General features: G+C 38.4%; 1 pseudogene; it reads right to left on the bottom strand.

Annotated features, from left to right (window-relative positions):
• Nucleotides 1-23,391, bottom strand: part of LOC149170389 (putative E3 ubiquitin-protein ligase ARI8 pseudogene) — a 37,808-nt pseudogene extending 14,417 nt beyond the window's left edge.
• Nucleotides 23,392-24,786: the final 1,395 nt, after the last annotated feature.

Here is a 24,786-nt window from a genome sequence, read left to right as displayed (position 1 = left end):
TCAAATTCGGACTAAGTCAGGCGAGTCTTTTGATTTTAAGCAAGGTTATGATTTAGCTGTTTATGAGGTCCACAAACAGTATAAGCTGAGGACAAGAACCATAGATGTTCCTGAAAAGGTTAAACCAAGTGATATCAAATAGCCTAAGAAGATCAAAGAAAAGGCTGCCCTCATAGAAACTGCTGATAAAACAGTCCCAAATCCAAAGGATGTCACCATAGAGGATGTCACAGACATGCAGCCCTCTAATGATCACCCTCTGCCACCTTCTTCCTCAAAAGAAGATTTGAACAGCTCTCCTAAAAACCTTTCCAAATCAGAAATAGTTCAATAAATCAATGAAGAACAAGAGAAAACCGCTGAAAGTGCAATTGAAAAGGGAAAATCTGCCAGTCACAATACTAAATCACAGTCAGAAAAACCTTTTGATTTAGAGGCAGAAATAGGTAAACTGAAGATATCCATCCCTTTATCTGAACTTGCCAAACATGATATCTATAGGCAGCAAACCAAAAGATGGCTGCAAATGCCAGAAAATAGGGATGATGTGAATGTATTAGATGATCAACCTGAGCTCCTTTTCGGTCCAGAAGTCAATGGTAAATCAGGACATGGAGTTGTGTTACCATTCTATGTCAGTTTTCACATTCATGATAAAGTATTGCATAATGCTATGTTTGATTCAGGTGCCTCACACAACCTTATGCCCAAAGCTGTAATGGAGAAGCTAAACCTTGATGTTACAAGACCCTACAAAGACTTATTTTCCTTTGACTCAAGTCAGGTCAAGTGTTTAGGCTTAATCAATGACTTATGTGTCTCCTTAGTCCAATACCCAAACAAGACAATCCTCATGGATGTGGTGGTTGCTGACATTCCACCAAAGTATGGCATGCTATTGTCAAGATCTTGGGGAGCAAAACTCCAAGGATCTCTCCAACTAGACCTCTCGTATGCCACTATATCTATCTTTGGGCAACCAAAGAGACTATATAGAGAAACATTGATGAAGTATGTGGTAAGTAGTGAGGAGAAGCCCCAAAACTTCCCTATCTATTCAATCCATTCTGATATGGATTCTTTTATTTTATTTAATGATGAAACAAGTCATCCCACTGGTGACAAGCCATCAGCTTTAGAACTGGATACACACATCAATAAAGAATCGGTTGCCCATACTGATGAAACTGTCAAAACAATCAAGGAAACCAGCATACAAGAAGAACCTCCCCAAATAGAAAATTCAAATCTGCCCACTGCAAGAATGACTGAAACTCTTAATACTAACCACAAGCAAGAAATCACATGGTATTTAGAGTTTGATGGCTCTGTTAACAAGTTAGGAGCGGGGGTAGGTGTATGGATTCACAATACACACAACAATCATGCAGAAGGCCATGCCTACAGACTAAACTTCAAATGTACCAACAACATGGCAGAGTATGAGGCTCTCCTTTTAGGCCTTAGACTGCTCAAAGCTCTAGGAGCTGCAAAAGTATCCATCCTAGGTGACTCTGATTTAGTCATACAGCAAATGAAAGGCAACTTTGTTACTAATGACAATAGGATGAGGGCCTATAGGACTGCTGCCACTAATATACTCAATGCATTCACTGAATCCAAGCTTGCCAAGATTTCAAGAAATCATAACATTCATGCACACAGCCTAGCCACTTTTGCTAGTACATGCAAGCTTCGCTTTGAGAAAAATCACCATTTCACTACTGAGATAAAACATAGGCCTGTTGTCCCAAATAATGTTAAAGATTGGCAAGTGTTCGAAAATGATGCCCAGATTAACAATTTCCTCACTCTTGAGCATGAGTTTTCAAATATTAACATTGACATGGATGCTATGACGGATGAACAACAACAAACAAATGAAAATCAGCAGGCTGTAACAGCTGTAATAGCCAAACAAATGCTAAACCCAACTGTTTTTGACAATGCAAACATAGAAGAGCTAAAACAGATGTATCTGGAGGAAATAGCCAAAACAGAGGTCGAGATCATTGATCTAAAAGATAACTTTCTCCCTGCTGGCCTCACTCCATTAGAAGATATGTTTGATGCAAATGATGTTCCCAAAAAGCCAAAAATGCAACCCTTAAACGCTGCTATAGAAGAACACAACATTGGGACAACAGAGAAGCCCAAAATGATCAAACTATCTCAATCTTTGCCACCCGATCAAAAGCCCAAATATGTTGATTTGTTTAAAGAATTCCAAGATGTATTTGCTTGGAGTTATGAGGACTTGAAGTCCTATGACACCTCAGTGATCCAACACACCATTCCCTTAAAACCAAATCAAAAGCCCTTCAAACAGAAACTAAGGAGAATCAATCCTGTGCTTCTCCCTTTTATTGAAAAGGAAGTGAAAAGAATGTTTGAAGTAGGTATCATAGCACCCATCAGATTTTCTGAATGGGTATCCAATCTTGTTCCCACAAGAAAGAAGACAGGTGAGATTAGGCTATGTGTAGATCTAAGAAATTTAAACCAAGTCTCCCTAAAAGACCACTACCCATTGCCAAAAATGGACCACATCCTACAAAGAGTAGTGGGGTCATCTAGAATCTCTTTGCTAGATGGCTTTTCAGGTTTTAATCAAATACTGGTTCACCTGGATGACCAAGAGAAGATAGCCTTTACCACACAGTGGGGAACATTTAAATATGTGAAGATGCCTTTCGGACTTAAAAACGCTGGTGCTACCTTTCAAAGGGCCATGGACATTGCATTTGTGAAGGAAATCCATGATTTCTTGGTTGTCTATCTTGATGACCTTACCCCTTTCTCCAAATCTAATCAAGAGCACCTCAAACACCTAACGCAAATATTCATGACATGTAGGAAATACAACATTTCCTTGAACCCCAAGAAGTCTCTCTTTGGCCTTGAAGAAGGTAAATTACTAGGCCATATCATCTCAAAAGATGGGATTAGAATTGATCCTGAAAGAATTCAAGCCATCCTTCAAATCCCATTTCCAAGAAACATAAAAGAGTTGCAAGCATTCCTTGGAAAGATCAATTTCCTAAGGAGATTTATCCCAAATCTAGCCGAGCTGATAAGACTATTAAGCAACATGTTAAAAAAGGATTCCAAGGTAAAATGGTATCTTGAAACCAAGCAAGCCTTTGAGAGTATCAAAACTGCCTTAACCCAAGCCCTAGTCCTCACAAGTCCTCAATTTGATAAGGATTTCATCATTTTTTCATTTGCATCTGAACACACCATAGCTACTGTCCTTTTGCAAAAGGATAATCAAGGAGCCGAAAAACCAATTGCATTTTTCAGCTGAGCCTTAAGAGATGCCCCTTTGAAATACCAAATCATGGAGAAGCGGGCCTATGCCTTTGTTAAAGCAATCAAAGATTTCTGAGTTTACATTTTATATTCACATGTGATTGCCTATGTCCCAAATGCTATCGTAAAAGACATATTAACCCAAGAGGGGTTAGAAGGTAAAAGAGGCAAGTGGATTGCTAACATCCTTGAGTATGACATAGAAATAAAACCAACCAAGCTCATAAAGGGACAAGGTTTAGCCAAACTGATGTCCGAAACAAACTTTCAAGCCTTAGACATTAACCAACTAGACAATGAACAGGAGCTGGCGACTCCACAGATCAGTGAAACCTTTTTGCAATCCCCATGGTATGATGATATCTGCTTTGTTTTGTTAAACCTGTTTGCTCCCCTAGGATTGTCCAGAACCAAGAAAAGATTTTTAAAGATGAAAGCTTCCAAGTTTTGTATCTTAGATGGTGCATTATTTTGGAAAAATCATGAAGGCATATTGCTCAATTGTCTAACCATGAATGAAACTAAAAATGTCATGAAAGAATTCCATGCAGGGGACTGTGGAGGACATCTATATTGGAAGTCCACTGCTGATAAAATTTTAAGGGTTGGTTTCTATTGGCCCTCTTTGTTTGCAGATGTAAAGAAGTTTGCTATCTCATGTCATAAATGCCAAATCTTTGAAGGCAAAAGAAAGCTGTTACCTTTGCCTCTTAAGCCCATCTCAACCGAGAAGCCTTTTCAACAATGGGGTCTTGACTTCATTGGAGAAATCCACCCCTCTTCCTCAGGCCAGCATAAGTGGATTCTAACAGCCACCGATTATTTCACTAAATGGATTGAAGCCATCCCATGTAGACAGGCCAATGACTCCATCATTATCCAATTCCTTGAGACCAACATCCTTTCTAGATTTGGCTGCCCTGAGAAGATCATTACTGACAACGCCGCTGCCTTCAAATCCAAAAAGATGATCAATTTTTGCCATAAATTTCACATTACCTTGGGCCACTCCATAGCCTATTACCCTCAAGGTAATGGCTTGGCCGAATCATCCAACAAAAGCCTCATCAACATCATAAAGAAAGTGCTAGAAGAAAACAAGAAGAACTGGCATAGAAAGCTCACAAATGCCCTATGGGTAGACAGACTTTCAACAAAGAAATCCATTGGGATGAGCCCTTATGAGCTGGTGTATGGCATGGAGGCCAGATTTCCATCTTCCTTGGGCATTCCTATCATCAAGTTGTTACAAGAGATCCAAGCTGAACCAAATGATGTTCAACGAAGAATCAACCAGACCATTCATCTTCAGCAAACAAGAGAGCAGGTCTATGACAGAGCTCAAATTTTGCAAGAGAAGCTCAAAAGGATGTTTGATAAGAGAGCTAAGGCTGAGGATTTCTGTGTTGGCAACAAAGTTCTAAGGTGGGACTCATGAAGAGAAGACAAGGGCAAACATGCAAAATTTGATTTTTTATGGAAAGGTCCATTTGTTATCAGCACTGTGCAGGGCAATAACACATATTTCCTCAAATCTGTAGAGGGTGGCATAACTGAAGAAGGTCCTATCAATGGCCAAATTCTAAAGCATTATTATGATCCCTGTTGTTAAACACAATGCAGTTGTATTATATTTGTACATAAATACTTGTATTTTAAGTTTGATTTTTAATTCCCGTGTCGCGATTAATACTACGAATTATATTGATTACTATAGGTCCTACTACCTTATAGAAGGGACAAATAATACCAGTTAAGATTGTTCATTACACTGTAACCATGAATGACTACCCTATAGAAGATGGTGATATATTTATTGAACTATGAATGAGCTTGAATTATAGTACCCTTACAACTATATAGGCTGAACCATAGACTGTATAGGCTAAACCCAAGAGTAAAAAAAATTCAAGAAGGAGATAGATGAAATGGTGAATGCAGGAATCATCTTTCCAGCAGACAAAGCAGAATGGATCAGGGCAATATTCATCCAGAACAAAAAGGCCGCTATGGAAATAAGGGTCTGTGTATAGTACAACAACCTGTTGATGCCTCGAAAATCGTTGTATCAACATTGGGGATAACCACTCGGTCTGGACCTTAATACAACTCCTCCGTTTGGAATGGTGGCTCCGACTAGGTATAATGGGACCAGTTTCCCAATAATGAATAAAAGGGGTGGATGAATGATTGATTATCTAATCTAACGATAAGTGAATAACTTAATCTATAAGCAAAAATAAAAGAACTACTACTAATCCCGGGAACTATTATTCTTTGAAATGTAGCGCTTCATGATCTTTGTCTATTGACAGGCATATAGATGACTCTATCTAATAAACATAGACATTTATTCATTCAATGATTACTTTGTTTAAATAGTTAAACAAAGTGATTAACACAATATTGCTACACTTATCATTTATATTATCGATACATATATGATCAAAAGAAAAGCATACTGTAAACATCCAATAGTGGAAGGAATAAAGAATGATGTTTAAAACACATGCATATATCCAATAATAGCAAAAGCGATCAAATGACAATTCATATAAAAAGAATGAACTCAGACACAGATAATAGTACCATATGAGCTGCTAATCACTCCCAATATCAATCGCTATTTGAAATTCTTCTTCTGACTCAGAAATACTTTCAAACAAAGACAGTAGTGCACATTCGCATAAAAGCTTCTTTGTCAAAATCAGAATGATTGGCCCAATTTTATAAAAGAATATGCCTAAAGTACAATAGTGCAACTTCAGGTTTTAAGTCATATACAAAACTTACGACCCTTTCTAAATACATGAAAGGGTCTATAAATACTTAATTAAGCTAACTACCTATGAAACTAAAATCCTACTTAATTGGTATCATTTGATTCTAAATATCTCCTTCACGGCAATCTGGCAGTCGGCGGTATGAATCATCACTTAGGCTGTTTGCTTTTAAAACTGAGCTAGCATATCGCAAGCATTGGCTCCACTTCTGGTGGTTTGTTGAGACGAGAATTGAGTTGGGCAGCATAGGTGGCATCCTGTATATCGGGAATGATATACCCGATTGTATTTGTGAGGCATTTGAGGGCGGCTCTCTGGCTGTATGGTTTGACTAAGAAGAACCAATAGGTGTCCCATGTCAAACTGTTAATTCCTGCGATTAATCTCCCATTTTTCTCTAGTTCCGGATAACATGACTGCTCCAATGTTTTAGCCGCTGTCAATTTACCTGGAGTACATTGAGAAATCATGTTAGACAAGTAGAGAGTATTATTAATCAATTCAACCAAATTACTTGTGGTTAATTTGCATCTTGAAATTGCTCTCTCTGCTTTCATTAACTGGGACTGCCATTCTGTAAATAATATCTCCTTATGTGATTCTAGAATTTTTGGTAAATTAGCCGCCTATCCCTGATCGGTGTCTTGCCACTCAAGAAAATTAGTTAGTGTTTCATCGGCTTGATCCAAGTCTGTTCTAGCTTTTTCCGATTTTTCACTTATTGATGTCGTCAAATCGCATAAAGGTTCCGCCTGGGCGATTTGTTGACATAAAATCTTTATCTGTGTTATCAATGCCTTGTTTATCTGTAATGCCTCTGCTCTGAATTCAGCTAGCTATGGAAGATTCTTTGTTTTCTCTAGTTGGGCTGATAGTTGAGCAATTTGCTCATCTTTCGACTTCAGCATTTGTTCATTCGCTGCTTTTAGTTGTGATAATGCCTCAGACAGCTCTTTCTGCTTTTGAACTGCACTGTAATCAATCCTCTATTTCTCTTCCTGCAATTGTCGGCTAATTCCTTTAGAGTAGCATCAGATTTTCGAGTCATATCTTCTATGGCTTGTACTGCTGTCACCTCGGGTTCTTCGGCTTCAATCAAATTATATGTACTTTGCCAAGTAGTTTTACCGAGTCCTAGACATGTAGTGTCGGATATCAATCCTTTTCCTTTAGTTCCTGGATCAACGATGAGTTGTCCTGTGGCTGGCGAAGCGGAGGCTATTGTAGTTTTCTTAGACTTCTTCCCCATTTTGCTTGAATCTACTGCTTTGGAAGAGCTCTGCACAGGAGTGAAAATGAACGTAATACAAAGAATTGGTAGCGCAAACCAAATATGAGCGAGATATATTAATCAATGTATGATGAAGGATTAACTTAATGTGGCCGTGGATACAATCTGTGAAAAGATTTTTTAGACTTACTATTTCATTAAATGGCCGTTAAAACCAGTCAATCCTTTAAATGCCCATCATATCATTTATTGGCCGAATGATTCGTTTAAGTGTGCCTTGGATGTTTTGGCGGTTAAGCGCAAGTGAATCGCTATTGGGAAGATAAGGCCTTTAATACGAATTAATCATAATATCCCTGCTTTATCAATTTTTTGAAATTCGCGCTTTTAGCTTTATCGCAATCGGCCGTCGGGGAAAACTTAAATCGTTATATTGGTTCCTTTTGGAATCCCCGATTGCCTATAGCGATATCGCATCGCATTGGAAGTATTAACTGAGAACTTTGAAAAGCATGCATGGTACATCTCCTATCGGGAGCAAAAGGGAGTTTTGTTATGATAACTCGTTATTGCCGATATCCGATAGCTTTTTGCGTGTTGTCGCATCGGAGAAAACCAATGGGTCTTTAAGTTATGCCTCCTTTGTCATTGCGACATGCGATCTTGCGATCGCTTTATCATAATGATAAAAGATTACTTATTTATATATTATAAGACCAATTAATTGGTTTATCAAAAAGGTTTTGTAATGTTTTCATTTTGTTTTCGGATCTTTTTTAATAATACTAAGTTGATACCAATTAAAATAAAAAGGGGCCCATTTCATATTTTAGTTTTGAGAATAAATTTGATATGAAATGGGGGGTTGTTGTAGAGCACAACAATTGGCAATTCGCTGGAAGAAACAGTTATCTCTGAAAAGTACGGAAATACTTAAACTTTTTCAAAATAGGAATCTCATCAAAGGGGAAAATTCTAATATAACTAGGTATATATGCATTCCAAATAAAATGAAACTATCTTTGCTAATTTCCTCTCTTGTTTAAAATTAAATACATTCTAAGTTTTAAATTGGTCTCTATTGGTTGATAATGATAGAACAGAAAACCTTTCCAAATCAGCTTTTAGAATTGACTCCTTTGTCATAGGTAGAGCCTCTGCTGCCAACAAACGTTCATAGTTTCGACAGGGATAGCTTTTAACCATGTTATTGTCCATTGTCCCATCCATTTCAGAGTATGATTAACAGAATGAATTCAAAACATGCTTTCATATTTTGCATTTCTTTTAACTTTTCTGTTATTTTGTAAGATAAAAAGCCATTGTCCTAGTTTGGTGACCAGCTGAGTGACAATGCCATTCACTGGTAGTAATTTAACTGAACAAGTTGGCTCGTGATGAGACCCCTTGTCTTATAATCCTAAGCCATTACCCTGTTTTGGTATGCAGTATTGGTAATGTCAGTTAAACTATTTCCCTATGATCATGGTAAGCAAGCTTGTAATAAGACCTATTATCTTTTATATCAAATTTTTTAGAATTACACTCTGAGTAATCATAAGCTTTGGTGAGTGGGATGGACAATTTTCTCCTTAAGAGTAAATGGATGACAGGGTAAGAGTTAAAGATGCTGAAGTTGGATTAGTTCCTGTTTTGATATTGATAACCTTTTTGTGACCAATTTGAAAACAAAAAAATGATTTACAATACTTTTAAAATTTGAGAAGCGTTCACAAAAATTGAAGTGTGGTTTCAGAATGCAATTATACCTAGTTTCCTAGAAATTATCTCTTTTGTTTAAGACTTCTATTATTTTAAAAGCAAATATCAACACTACTTCTTTTGAACAACTTTTAAATACAGCAAAGGTCAATGGAAGATACCTTACAACTTTATTTTCTAATGGTCCTACAAACTACAAAATTCCACTAAACTAGAAAAAGGAGAAGGGGTTACCTCCTCAATTGAAGAATTTTTTTAAGATAAGGCCATTAACAGGGAGAGAATCTCTCAAACCTATTAAATCTTGTAATATGAAGGTCAAATGGCCTATCTTCTCACAGATCTGAAATGGCCCAAGCCACATTTTCTGGAACTTGGTGTGTTTTCCCTTATCTTCATGGGCTTTGTCCAATTTCAGAACTAAATCACCGACTTGAAATTGTTTTGAATCGGATGAGGCTGAATCAAAGGATGACTTGATAATTTGCTGATGTTTTGCATGAATAACCTTGGCTTTTTCTCTTTCCTCTTCTAATTTTAGAATTTGGTCATGTCTAAGTTGAATAGAAGAAGAAGGGCTTTCCTCAATAAACTGAACTAGGGCTAGAGAAGGAAGGACAAGATTTGTTGGTAGCACTGCTTCTTTTCCATACACGAGATTGAACGGAGAAGAACCTATGGAAGCCTTCTGCGTTATCCTATCAGCCCATAGTGCAAATATTAAGGATTTGTGCCATTTTTTATGATTCTGTTCGATAGTCTACTTAATAATTTTAATCAGATTTTTATTTGTGGATTCTGCTAAACCATTACCCTGGGGATAGTAATTAGCAGAATATTTCAATTTAAATCCTCTTTTAATAGCGAAATCAAACATAACATTGCCTGAGAAGTAAGATGCATTATAAAAAACAAGAGCATTTGGGACACCAAACCTGGTAATGAGGAATTGATCTATGAATTCTATAATTACCTCAGAATTTGTTGTCTTTAAAGGAATTGCTTCAACCCACTTAGTAAAATAATCAGTGGCGGTAAGGATATACTTATGTTATTTGGAAGAATGTGGAGTAATTTCTCCAATGATGTCCAATCCCCATTGCTCAAATGGTTGTTCAATGTTGACTGGTTGCAAAGGGAAAGCTGGCTTTCTTTGTCTTCCACTAGAAGTTTGACAATTTTGGCATTTCCTTACATATTCATGAGCATCTCTAAACAGAGTGGGCCAATAATATCCAGCATGAATGATTTTGTGGGCTGTTGTGTTAGCTCCAAAATGTCCTCCTGCTGGTCCATCATGTAATTCTTGCAAAACCTTTTGTGCTTCAGGATTTTCTAGGCATCTTAATAAGATTGAATCATAATTTTGCCTAAAAAGCACATTATCAATAATTGTGAAATTTTTTGATTTTAATCTAATGGCCTTTTGTTTTTGTAAGACGGGTTAGGAGGTGCATATCCATTTTTCAAATAAAAGATTAAGTCAGCATATTGTGATTCAGAATCAGTAATACTTATCTGGTTGATCGCTTCGGTTTGATCTGTATCACCTGATTCTTGAATGTTGGATGCTCCTGCCAATAACCTGCAAAAACCTTGGCCTCTAACAATCTTTGCTGGTTTAATTTCCAAGTCATATTCTTGAAGTGTTGTAATCCAAATTGCCCTTTTTTCACCTAATTCCCTTTGGATTAATAGTTGCCTTACCGCAGGGAAAGGAACTATAACTTTTGTATGGGCTTTTAAAAGGAAGGGTCTGTAATGTTTGACGGCTTTATATACAGCAAAGACTTGTTTCTCTACTTTGGAGTAATTCAATTCAGTACCCTGAAGATTTGAACTATAGAATGAAATGGGTGCTTCTAAGTTGTGATTGTTAATCTGTGTGAGTACTGTAGCGTAAGACAAATCGGATGCGATAGTATACAATGTGAAATGTTTAGAAAAATTAGGAGTATTTAAAGCGGGGGCATTGATTATTGATTGTTTGATTAAATCAAATGCTTCCTTTTCTGCTGATCCCCATCTAAAGACTGAATTTTTCTTAATCATAGTTTGAAGTGGCAAAATGATTTGAGAAAAGTCTGGAACGAATCTTTTGACAAAATTGATTTGGCCTAGAAATGACTGCATGGATTTTTTATTATGAGGGAAAGGGATTTCAGAGATTTCTTTAGTCCTATCCAGATCAATATAAATGCCATCTTTAGAAACAATAAAGCCTAAGAGCTTTCCTTGGTCAAGAGCGAAGAAGGATTTTTTAGGATTAACTGAAATACCGTACCTTTTGCAGCATTGAAAGATTTGATTTAAATCATGCAAATGATTTGATTTCTTTTTAGAAAATACAGTAATATCGTCTAAGTAGACAACTACTGTTTTGCTAATCAATCCTTTGAAAGCTATATCCATCGCTCTTTGGAACGTGGCTCTTGCATTAATAAGTCCGAAAGGCATTTTCTGATAAGCATAAGTTCCCCATTTTGTTCTGAATGTGGTTTTGAGTCGGTCATCAGGATGGACCAAAACTTGGTTATATCCTGAAAAACCGTCTAAAAAGGACATCAACTCAGAGCCTGCCACTGATTGGAGTATCTGCTACATAGTAGGTAATGGGAAATTATCTTTTAGGATTTCCTTATTCAGATTTCTGAAATCTATACAAATCCTGATGTCGCCATTTTTCTTTCTGACAGGCACCATATTGGAGACCCAATTTGAGTGCCGAACGGGAAAAATAATCTTAGCTTTCAAAAGTTTATTGAGTTTCGATTTTATTTGACTCTCTAAGTTCAGATGTATTTTTCTCAACTTCTGTTGAATTGGTTTCTGTTCGGGAAGCATTGGAATGGTATGCTAGATGATGGATGTATCGTATGTCTTTAAATCGTCATATTTCCAAGCAAAAACATGTTTATTTTTCCGTAACAATCTAATGCATGCTTCCTTTTCTTCCACGGAAAGTCCTAAACCTAAATTAATGTTTTTGAGGATTTTGCTCAGTGCCAAGGTTTATCAATTCAAACCTTAAGGTGGAACTTTGGAGCTTTGTATTGGTCACAGGTTTAAACCTGTCTTTAATATCATAAAGATCCTCAAGCTTCACCACAGGCTTTGGGATTGAATTTTCCTCTTGTTTTCATCTCATTTGAAGGTCATGCTCGTTTTCCTCAATGATTTGATCATCATAGGACTTTTCGGAAGTTAAAAATTGTAAAATGTCTTCATCGTGATTGAATACTTTCCAAATAGTGACATTGTCAGGAATCGATGGCCTAAAAAGTAATTCTACTGAAAATCTATCTGGGATATAATCTTCGGAAGGTAATAGCTTGGAAGCAACATTGGCTAGCAAGTCGGCTGCTGAATTTTGAGACCTGGGGATGGAAGAAATATTGAATGCCGAAAAGTGGGAGGTGAGTTCCTGTACCAGCGACTGATAATGTTTGAGATGGCTAGAAAGACAATGAATTGTATTCCTTACCTGTTTAATAATAATTTCGGAATCTCCAAACACTTTCAAATATTGAACCTTGAGGTCAATCGCTTTATATAGTCCTTGGACTAAGGCTTCATACTCAGCTGTATTATTCGTGCATTCAAACTCCAGCCTACAGGACAACATTGTTTTTTCTCCCTGAGGGCTAACCAAAATACATCCTGCTCCTGAGCCTTCACTAGACTTAGACCCGTAGAAATATAGTGACCAAAATAAAGAAGTATTAACAATTTTATTTACAGTTTTCTCAGTATCATTAAAACATCTTGACCTATCTGTTTGTGAATAATTTTCGATCTGAGATGTAGAATTGTTTACTGAGAAAGGAGATGGTTGGGCAGTGAAGTTGCCAAAGAATGACTCAGATGAATAATTCCCGAAAATGTTGTTATTAAATTCTATTGGTTGGTTTTCTTGTTCAAATTCTGTAACTGTATGGGTCATGTGTTTCTCCCGATCGATTTTTATTTGATTTGGCTTTCCCTTGTAGGGAAGCCACTTATGGGACCAATCGGTAGAAATATACCCATGGAGTTTTTCAGACCAATCCCTACTCAAGATCAAACCATAGAATTCAGGTATATAGGCGATTGAGATATCAATTCTTTGAACTACTCTAGGATCAGCTGATAGCCTGATAGTTAGTGAGTTGATTTCTCCTAAAACCTAGACTTTAGTCCTGTCTAATTGCACAATATGAATAACGGACTTTTGGGGTTCAATGTTCAGTTTGGAACAAACTGAAGCTGACATTATATTAGAGGATGCCACTGAGTCAATCAAATAGTTGTGCAGGTTTCTATTGTAGATCTCATAGGTTAGAAGGAAAGGTGGAGTATGAGAATTTAATCTATCTCCAATCAGAACTGCATCAGTAGCTTCGACCATACCAGAAGGTGGTTGACCTGCATCATTTGCTACTTTAGCACTGGGAAGGGGTGAAGTAGGAACATCATTCAATTCTTTAAGAAGCAATTTTTGCTGATGTTTCAATTTACTAAGTTCAAACATGGTAATGTTTGCCTTAGTCTTTTTCATGTCATCAATAATATTGTAATCCATTGAATCGGATACTACCAATGTCTTAGATGTTGACGGTATATTTGAGGTTGAAGGTTGGTTTTGCGGAACTGTTGCAGGTGGCTTCTTTGGGGGCACCTTTTCCTTTGTTGTAGTAGCACCTGCACTCCTTATCTTTGAAGTTGTCTGAACAAGTTCGGAGGTACTTTTACTCCTAGTAGTGGCAGGAAACGCTTCTTCTTCATTTTATGTATCGGAGTTAGGCAATATAAAATCCCACATTCCATGACATTCAACAACTTCCTCTTCTTCATCAGTTGCTGAGATTGTTTCTTCTTCTCCTTCTTCAAGATCTGAATCTGCATTAGATATAACATTTGGTGGTTTTGACTTAGTTTTCTTGTAATTCTTAAAGGGCCTTTTGGTTGAGGTTTCAGCTACTTGTTTTTTTGATTTCAACCATTTCATTTGACATAGTCTTGAGGACCTTTTGTAGACCCTCCATGTCATATGGATCTTTAGGGGTTTTCTTCTTTGAATCATCTTTAAAAGAAACTTTTTTGGTTTTTCTATCTTCAAGAGCAGCTTTCTTCTCTAGAGCATTAATACGTTTCTCCACAGCAAGTGCTTCTTTCATGTTTTCAACTAAAGTTGGTTTTCCAGCCCTGTCTACAAAAATAGCTATATTGGCAGGTAGGGTAGTTATATACCACTCACTTCTGATTTGCTCACTTGGTTTGGAGGCCGTTGGGATTTTATTCAAGAGTTTATTGAATCACGCATTAAATTCTTTAATCGGTTCCCTAGGCTCTATCCTAAGATTGGAGAGATCATTTATTAATGTAGCTAAAGACCTATCATCAGCATACTTAGTAAGAAACTGTTCTTGTCAAGTCGTCCAACTGGTAATGGAACCAAAAGGCAAGGAAAAATACCAGGATCCTGCTGATCCTTGCAAAGTATAAGGGAAAAGCCTAACAACAACATCTTGCTCTGTTACTCCCTTCAAATTAACCGCTAACATGAAGTTATTAATATGTTCCTCAGCTTGTGTTCCATCATCTGGATTAAACTTGGGTAACCATTTCTCAGGAGCATCAGGTAATGCATGCAATGGTGCAGGCATATTGACTGCACCAGGCCTGGTCCATGGATCTGCCATTGTAACCGCAGTAGTGGATGATACTACTGTTGAAATTCCAGATGTCTGGGAAGGAGTTGATATTGAGGACTGCACAGGTTGGGATGTTGAAGTTGCTAATCCCTGATGAACAACAATGTGTGATGAGGGAGTGGATGGTTGAATTCGCACTGGGGAAGATGAGATGGAGGATGTGGATGAAAGTTCTTCACTGTCAGATCCTTCAGTGTTTTTCTTCGCCTTTTTCCTTTTGGGTAAAGGGAACTCAGTAGGTTCAATACCGAGCTTTCCACTCTAAAGTCTGGTGAGAGGGTGAGGTAAATTGAATTGCGAAGTCGCACTGCTTTGAGATACCTCAGATTTCTGTGGTGATATCGAGAAGCTCTGAAGTTTATGGATGAGAGACTGAACTTTAGGAGATTTAAGACTTAATTGTTCTGGAGTATTATGAGTTTGAGCAGTGGTAGTTGATTCCTCTTCTTCTTGTTTGGATACTGGAGAACCAGCATGCAATTGGGAAGTACGAGGTGATGTGGAGGGAGAATTACTCTTAGAATGGTCTGTAGATTTGGGTTTGCTTGCCATTCACAGTTGAGGCCCTCCTTCTAGTGCCAAAAATGTTGATGCCCCGAAAATCGTTGTATCAACATTGGGAATAACCACCTAGTTCGGACCTTAATATAGCTCCTTCTCCGTTTGGAATGGTGGCTCCGATTGGGTATAATGGGACCAGTTTCCCAATAATGAATAAAAGGGGTGGATGAACGATTGATTATCTAATCTAATGATAGGTGAATAACTTAATCTATCAGCAAAAATAAAAGAACTACTACTAATCTCGGGAACTATTATTCTTTGAAATGTAGCGCTTGATGATCTTTGTCTATTGACAGGCATATAGATGACTCTATCTAATAAACATAGACATTTATTCATTCAATGATTACTTTGTTTAAATAGTTAAACAAAGTGATTAACACAATATTGCTACACTTATCATTTATATTATCGATACATATATGATCAAAAGAAAAGCATACTGTAAACATCCAATAGTGGAAGGAATAAAGAATGATGTTTAAAACACATGCATATATCCGATAATAGCAAAAGCGATCAAATGACAATTCATATAAAAAGAATGAACTCAGACACAGATAATAGTACCATATGAGTTGCTAATCGCTCCCAATATCAATCGCTATTTGAAATTCTCCTTCCGACTCAGAAATACTTTCAAACAAAGACAGTAGTGCACATTCGCATAAAAGCTTCTTTGTCAAAATCAGAATGATTGGCCCAGTTTTATAAAAGAATATGCCTGAAGTACAGTAGTGCAACTTCAGGTTTTAAGTCATATACAAAACTTACGACCCTTTCTAAATACATGAAAGGGTCTATAAATACTTAATTAAGCTAACTACCTATGAAACTAAAATCCTACTTAATTGGTATCATTTGATTCTGAATATCTCCTTCACGGCAATCTGGCAGTCGGCGACATGAATCATCACTTAGGCTGTTTGCCTTTAAACCTGAGCTGGCATATCGCAAGCATTGGCTCCACTTCTGGTGGTCTGTTGAGACGAGAATTGAGTTGGGCAGCATAGGTGGCATCCTGTATATCGGGAATGATATACCCGATTGCATCTATGAGGCATTTGAGGGTGGCTCTATGGTTGTATGGTTTGACTAAGAAGAACCAATAGGTGTCCCATGTCAAACTGTTAATTCCTGCGATTAATCTCCCATTTTTCTCTAGTTCCGGATAACATGACTGCTCCAATGTTTTAGCCGCTGTCAATTTACCTGGAGTACATTGAGAAATCATGTTAGACAAGTAGACGGTATTATTAACCAATTCAACCATATTACTTGTGGTTAATTTGCATCTTGAAATTTCTCTCTCTGCTTTCATTAACTGGGACTGCCATTCCGTAAATAATATCTCCTTATGTAATTCTAGAATTTTTGGTAAATTAGCCACCTGTCCCTGATTGGTGTCTTGCCACTCAAGAAAATTAGTTAGTGTTTCATAGGCTTGATCCAAGTCTGTTCTAGCTTTTTCCGATTTTTCACTTATTGATGTCGTCAAATCGCATAAAGGTTCCGCCTGGGCGATTTGTTGACATAAAAGCTTTATCTGTGTTATCAATGCCTTGTTTATCTGTAATGCCTCTGCTCTGAATTCAGCTAGCTATGGAAGATTCTTTGTTTTCTCTAGCTGGGCTGATAGTTGAGCAATTTTCTCATCTTTCGACTTCAGCATTTGTTCGTTTGCTGCTTTTAGTTGTGATAATGCCTCAGACAGCTCTTTCTGCTTTTGAACTGCACTGTAATCAATCCTCTATTTCTCTTCCTGTAATTGTTTAGTCAATTGATTATTTATTTGTTGTTGTGTAAACCATTGCCATTCTTCTTGCTCCGCCTTCTGCTGTGCCTCTGATAGTTGTGCTTGTAGTGAAAATATCTCCTGGTCTTTTCCTTTTAATAAATTACTCACCTCTGATGCCTTGTCTATTGTAGCTGTTGAATAGCCTCCAGCATATTGGGATAGTTTTGTTAGGTCATCAGAGGGATCAAATTCCTCTTTCCAAACCACATTGCCCGTCACTGTTTGTTCAGGGAATAGGGAAAGTTGATCAATCCTTCTCCTTTTCCACTGTCGTTTTACCACAGCCTTGTGTCTTGGGCTGTAAAAGACATCTAAGGGAGGAATTTCTTCTACTTGCAAAATAATCTGATTGGAGGGGTCTTTAGGGATTATCTCTACTTCTTTAGAACTGGGTAGGCCGCTGGTTCCACTTGGAACCTGTTTTGAAGTTGTCTCCTGTGTGTCAGCCGCTTTTGATGTTTCAGCTTCCTTCGAGCACTCAAGATTGCTGATGATTGAGTCGAATTGCTGCCATTCCTGGAGCAATTTCAAGTCAATCTGGGCATCTACATTCACCTCTATGTTGCTCTGTTCCTGCTCTTTTGTCTGGGTTTCCTCTTGTTTTTTCATATGCACTTCCTCCTATTCTTTTGATGTAACAGGAGGTTCCTTAGTGAGTCGCTGCTCAGGCTCGCTTGATTCTGTCGTTGGGGTTGTTGCTAACAGATCTAGAGACAGAGTTTGCAACCTCTGTTCTCTAAGTCTGTTGAATTCAACTAACCCGTCATCTTTATATTCCATTCCGGCTGGCGATTTAACTTGGGACATTGACTCGGCTGAGGAGAACAGGTCATCGAACTTATCTTCTTTATGATCAAACTTTGTCAATTTTGCCTGTTCAAGTGCATTATAGGCGACTTTGTTTGGATCAAATCGACTATTAGGAAGAGTTGTTAGACTTAATGCCTTCATTTTTTCAGCTTCTTTCTCTGCATGTTTAAAGTCATGCAGAGCGTAGACACCGCATCTTAGAGGAAAAGAGGGCCAAACCTGCTTCTTATTTTTCTTTAGAGTTTGTGTAACTCCTTCGCACATAATCTGATAGGCTATCTCCCTAGCCAACAGTTTATCAGGTATGTACAAAGGGAGGACATGAGGTTTGACTTGGCTGCCGAAAATTCTTATATAAGTAAATTTTTCCTCTCTGAACCATCTTCCTATGGATGTCAAATCAACCCCTGCTTGGTAGGAAATCTTAGGAGCAGGTTTATCAAAAATAGAGTAATGAATGGGTAACAAAAAGCCATTGCAGACTTGATATAAATGGTGCTTATAGTAAGTTTTCCACAACTTCTGATGGTATATATGAATGGGCATGGGGTCTTGTGGAGTCCACCTCCATCCAAGCACAGGAAATTCAGAATTAAAACACAGGGTGTCCAAGATATAAGCACTATAGTAGAATGGGGGAATAAACCTTTCAGTGATGCGGGTTTTGCTTCTAAAATCAAGAACTACGGTTGCTAGCTTGTCTGACGGTACAGTTGCCCAATCCATTATTTCACTATTACATGCCGCCTCCATCAAAGGAACCATTTCTATAGTGAAATTTGCAAAATCGTGTAAGGAAAGAGTCGGCTAAATCCTTTAGAGTAGCATCAGATTTTCGAGTTGTATCTACTATGGCTTGTACTGCTGTCACCTCGGGTTCTTCGGCTTCAATCAAATTATAGGTACTTTGCCAAGTAGTTTTTCCGAGTCCTAGACATGTAGTGTCGGATATCAATCCTTTTCTTTTAGTTGCTGGATCAGCGATGAGTTGTCCTGTGGCTGGCGAAGTAGAGGCTATTGTAGTTTTCTTAGACTTCTTCCCCATTCTGCTTGAATCTACTGCTTCGGAAGAGCTCTGCACAGGAGTGAGAATGAACGTAATACAGAGAATTGGTAGCGCAAACCAAATATGAGCGAGATATATTAATCATTGTATGATGAAGGATTAACTTAAAGTGGCCGCGGATACAATCTGTGAAAAGATTTTTTAGACTTACTATTTCATTAAATGGCTGTAAAAACCTGTCAAACCTTTAAATGCCCATCATATCGTTTATTGGCCGAATGATTCGTTTAAGCGTGCCTTGGATGTTTTGGCAGTTAAGCGCAAGTGAATCGCTATTGGGAAGATAAGGCCTTTAATACGAATTAATCGTAATATCCCTGCTTTATCAATTTTTTGAAATTCGCGCTTTTAGCTTTATCGCAATCGGCCATCGGGGAAAACTTAAATCGTTATATTGGTTCCTTTTGGAATCCTCGATTGCCGATAGTGATATCGCATCGCACCGGGAGTATTAACTGAGAACTTTGAAAAGCATGCATGGTACATCTCTAATCGCCGATAGCGATATCGCATCGCATCGGAGCGAAAGGGAGTTTTGTTATGATAACTCGACGGCTTATTTTTTTTTATGTTTTGTGACCGTCCTCGTACATACAAGGCATCACCATTCTGGCCCTCCATATTTTTCCATCTCATCTCCTCTGACAACAAGGATGAGACTATTTCATCAAATCGCAACGCAGTTGCATTGATACATATTGCGACAACCAAACTGCCCACGAATCTGGTAGAGAACACAACAAATGGATGCACCTATCTTCATCTGAAATTTTAATATGAACAGATAGTAACTGGCCTACCACAATATTAAAGGCATTCATATGCTTTGTCAACGAGTCTCCATCTTTCATCCTCAGGTTATACAACATATTTTGTAGGAATAGTTTATTCACTAGAGACTTAGATTGGTACAATGTCCCTAACTTGTCCCACAAAGCCTTTGCTGAAGCTTCCCCTGATAAATTCAACAATACTGAATCTAAGACACACAATTGTATTGTGCTCTTTGATTTTCGATCCAACTTCGCCAAGTCTTCAACTGACATTGTTGTTGGTTTAGTACCCGGATGTACCATGATCACTCATCTTTATTCACTAGTAGATCCTCCATCTTGAGTTTCCACAACTCAAAACTTTAAACATTAAATTTCTCGATCTCTATCTTTACATTGCTCACCATCTTCTTTCACCATAAGAATTGACCATGCGGATCTCCTACTGAATAGGGTCTACCACATGCACGAGAAGAAAACCCCTCAACAAGAAAAGGTGTCCCCGATTGAAATGTTTGAAGCCTCATTTCCAATAAATTTGGTCGTTGTTCCAGAGCTAATCATTATGCCTCCCGCTCCTTGGTTTCTTGAAACCGCGCAGCCTGCAACTTCCCCCCAAGGCCACTCAGAAAAATCTATTGCGAGGGACCAACCCTTGCAAAGCAACATCTCAGACACATCAACAATGCAACCCGAGAACCTTTAGCACTGGTCATTTTCAGAGTTGTTCGAATTTATCCAACATGCAACTCATAGGGCTGAACAGATCCATAATGACTTGGTCACCGAGCACGAGCACTAGAAGCACTAGCTTGTGACTATCACGACAGAGCGAGATCAACTCTGACATACCAATCAAAAACTGTAATCACAGGTCGAGCATGTGACATGAAAGCTATAAGCACTATAGCCAAATGTGGCTTATTTAGTTATTGAAGCACCTGAGGAATTTTCGGCTTGCACATTGGCCCGCTGATGCGATCATATTTAGACAACATAAATGGAACTTGTGGTCACCAACAAGGAGCTGAAGAAGAGTTTACATACAGTAAGACTAGCGTTGCCCAATCCAGCCACAAGCTACATCGCAGAGATCGAGCAGAAACTCCACATAGCCGCTGCGCTAAAAGCTTCGCTAACTGTTGCCCTGGCGGATGGTTATGTGCTAAGGGAGCAAGTCAACGATTGGTCAGGTAGCTTGGCCATGGAAAACTAACAACTGTATCCACTCCGCCAACAACTCCACCAATGCATCACTGACATCAAGACCTGTAGGGACAAAGGCCAGGTAAAGAAAATCGATGACGAGATCAACTCCCTCAAGGCTAGGGTACAACAAATTGAGGAGGAATCAAACAAGACAAAAAAGAAAATTCTTGATTTTACGCCACCAGTCGATAAGCATTTGATTACTCTACGGGAGGTATGTGACGAGGTAGAAGAATAGTGGAGCACCCCCACCCTGATCAACTGAACTGCATATGAACGCCTGAATTTCTCAAAAAGGCAGAAACCCTCACACGCATGTGGGAGATGACATTGGAAGATTATAACCGCTTCCGCGAGGAAGCGATTGTTGCAGTACCTGAGTTGGCGCCTTCATTTGGAAAAGAAGGCAAAAGTGTAGCAAAAGTTGTCCCGCATGACTCAAGACCAACACAACCAGAGGCATAATCAGCAGCACCGAAAGAAGAAGAACAAGCACATCAACAAGAAATAACAGCAGAGTCTCCCCCAGGAACAAAAACAGAGCTGACAACACTAAGTTGCTATAAGTTGCTATATGTGTCAAGAAAAGTTCTATTGAAATACAAGACACTAGAATGAGATTTAATCCAATTATCTATGCAAGCGTCACAAACCAATTTTTATGTGGTCTCTCTAGGTGCTAAAACATGTTGAATAACTACATCAAAACTAAGCCAGAATTGAACCTTGCCCGACTATGAAGAACTTGTTGCTTCCCACTATAGAATACAACCCCTTTAAACATTAAATTGAAAAAGATATAATGTAATTTATTAAACTTATACATGCATGTCCTAAGACCATTTAATATAACCTCCATAAATGAAATCACACATAAAATATAAATATAAATCACCACTTCTTATTAAAATAAATATTACAAACATATAATAATATTGAACTAATCACAAGGATTTGGGTGCCATAAACCAAGATCCTTATTATGTCCAAACAAAGATATACATGAGTAATATAATAGAAAAAATAAAAATTAATCTTTGAGGTTACTTGTAACTTAAAAAATTGCTTAAACATGGAGATATACTTTAATCCACTTATCTATACACAAGTTACACTTAATCAAACAAGTGCACATATAAAGAATAGATACATCACAAGTAAATCTTTGCTTCCCGTTATGAGATTCCACTAAAAACAAAGATGACATTTTATTACAATAAATAATCATGAAATATTAATAACAGACAATAATATTGACTGGATAATCAATCAAAAGGATTGGGTTGCCACGAACGTCCAAGATCGTTAATAGGCTGGAACCAATAAAGATACGACAAAATGTGAGAAAAATTCATCCAAGTCCACGGATGCCGAATTCCTGGATTGATTTCCTGCATCAATTCTTCCTGATGTTGTTGCAACCTGATCAGGACTATATTGATTGCAAGAATTATGTTTAAACCAATCACCAATGCATAACCAACAAAATTGAAATTCACACGGGGACGTACATGTCATGTGCATACACCCTTGATTTTTCTCTATTGGTCGATCACACTTTGGACACGGCTTGGAATTACAAAATATCCAGTAAGCATTGAGTGAATCACCATTATTAATTTGATCAATCCATTTTTTGACTGTGTCGCAGCCTATTGGACGATGAGACTCCTCTAAACAATTCCAGCAAAATTTATGTGAACAATTGCAGACAACCTCCTCATGAGTTACATTAGAATTAGCAGAGTAAATCTCCACACAGTACCCACAGTCTGGCGCTGGACACCATTTAACCATACTGTTTTGTTCAACATATGACCTCACAAGATAGGTTCTATATTTGTTCGTATCTTCCTCAGATAACCCCAGAGAAAAAACCATGTCTTCACTGACAATGGCACGGCATCGTGGACCTTGATGTGGACATCGTAGGTTGAGGCATCCTGCACCATCATGATTTATTGATATGTGAATAAAAGTTCGCCAACAATCTTGGCAAAATAAATGGTCGCAGTTCATGTCTCTGATCTTGAAATCATAGAAACATATCGGACAGGTAGTTAACTCCTCCATTTTTTCTTCTTTGGTCTCATGTTTATCGTCCGACTACAACAATAGGCCCACAGCATTTCTCACTTTCCCCTCATCTGCAAACCATTGATCGTTGGCATTAACAGAATTCCAACCGAAGTGACGCAAGAGAATAGCGGCCTCGGCTTCCGAGACAGCCAGCACAGTGGAAACGCTTTTGGTAGCATTGTGCAGACGCTCACCAATGTCGTTCAGACTTAAAACCGTATATTTCATACGTCCTTTATTGTCATCATGATATCTCAATTCTTCATCTTCGTTTTCGCTTTCGTTGCTTTCCCTTTCATCGCTTTCGCTGTCATATATCTCATTATCGGACATTTCATCGTATAAACCCATATTGGTCGAGCTCTAGTAGATCAGAGTCTGAGACTTTTTTCCGGGCCTAGCGGAATCCACAGAAACAAAACTCTCTGACCGTGTTCAAGCAGGTTAAAGTTAACCCGCAATGTTGTCAAGAAACTGTGTCTCCTAACTGATATTTATACTCATGTAACTTGGCGCAGATACCAAAAACCATTCATGAGCCGACATGGGTGATTATCCGGTTGATTTTAAATGTAATTTAAAATAATGCTTACAACCCAAAGTAAAGCGTTTTCCCCGCCATCTATTTCTCCCACTAGGAGAAGGCAGTTCCTATTTCCACCTCCATAGCAAAGTTAATGCTATGGAGGTACCCCTCTGACAGCAGCAGACAGCGTGGTTGACGTCATGGCGCCTTTCATCCTCGACCATGCATCATGGCATGCATCCCTCTCCGGCGATCAGAGGTTACACTGTTTCCGGCAGCTTCTCTCGTGGGATTTCCCGTCAGGTTGCGTCCGCCTTGACCGCCACCACCAGAACGTACACTCATTTGAATTTGAAAACCCGCCGAAACAAGAACTTGAACCCAGCCATTCATTATTCTAAATTGGGTTGAAATTTGAAATTGAAACCGCGCCATCTCAAGAATTCGGCGGTACATTTTCATTCAAGAAAGTTGAAGCTTCAGTCCAAAGACACCTTCGTCGAACACATCAGGGGCCTGCTGAGCGTTGTCCTGCAGGACGTGTAGTTGGAGCTTTCTTGCTCCTCGGCTCTCGGCATGGTACTGCAAAATATACACGTTGGAAGCTGCCAAACCAAGGTTTTGGATGAATTCTGCACCGCCAAATTGGGGGATCTTTACGCCTAAGAAGACAAAGACATCATCATTGAGATTTTAAAATCTCACCCATCAAATATCGTTGAGCAAAAATGCTCCTTCAAGGATCCAGTATCGCAGCAAAAGATGTATGCCAAAGAACAGATTCTGATCATGCCTTGGGTTAACAGCATCCGCGGATGTCCCACGTCCGTCAGCCTCGAGGTCGAGAAGCGCAAGAATAGAGTGCGCACTGAGCAAGCCATCACCGAGACTCATCAAACAACCAACTGCTAGTTTTTCCTTAACTGGACGAATTATTTTTATGGGATTTGTGATTTTTCTATGTTTAGAAAATATTTACAAGAATGTAAGCATTTCAGAGGTAAGTCGCTGCTCCTCCTCCGTTGTAGTAATGTACTGGAGGAGTGACTTGAAGACCTGTAGCCTGTCATCGATGCAGACAAGTAGTGATCAATATGGGATGATATTTACAGTCAAGCTTCACAAAAGCTTGATGGCTGGTTTTTGGGTATTTTTTATTTCTCCCCAATGAAAACTATACGAATTTTAAATTTCTATTGCGGAGGTGTATCATGTATTTG

This window comes from Pinus tabuliformis, chromosome 4_2, assembly GCF_031772625.1.
Source record: "Pinus tabuliformis cultivar Carrire ecotype Pingquan chromosome 4_2, CPIR1, whole genome shotgun sequence".
Lineage (NCBI taxonomy): Eukaryota > Viridiplantae > Streptophyta > Pinopsida > Pinales > Pinaceae > Pinus > Pinus tabuliformis.
Note: the sequence above shows the minus strand (reverse complement) of the source record. Positions and strands in the feature narration are given on the sequence as shown.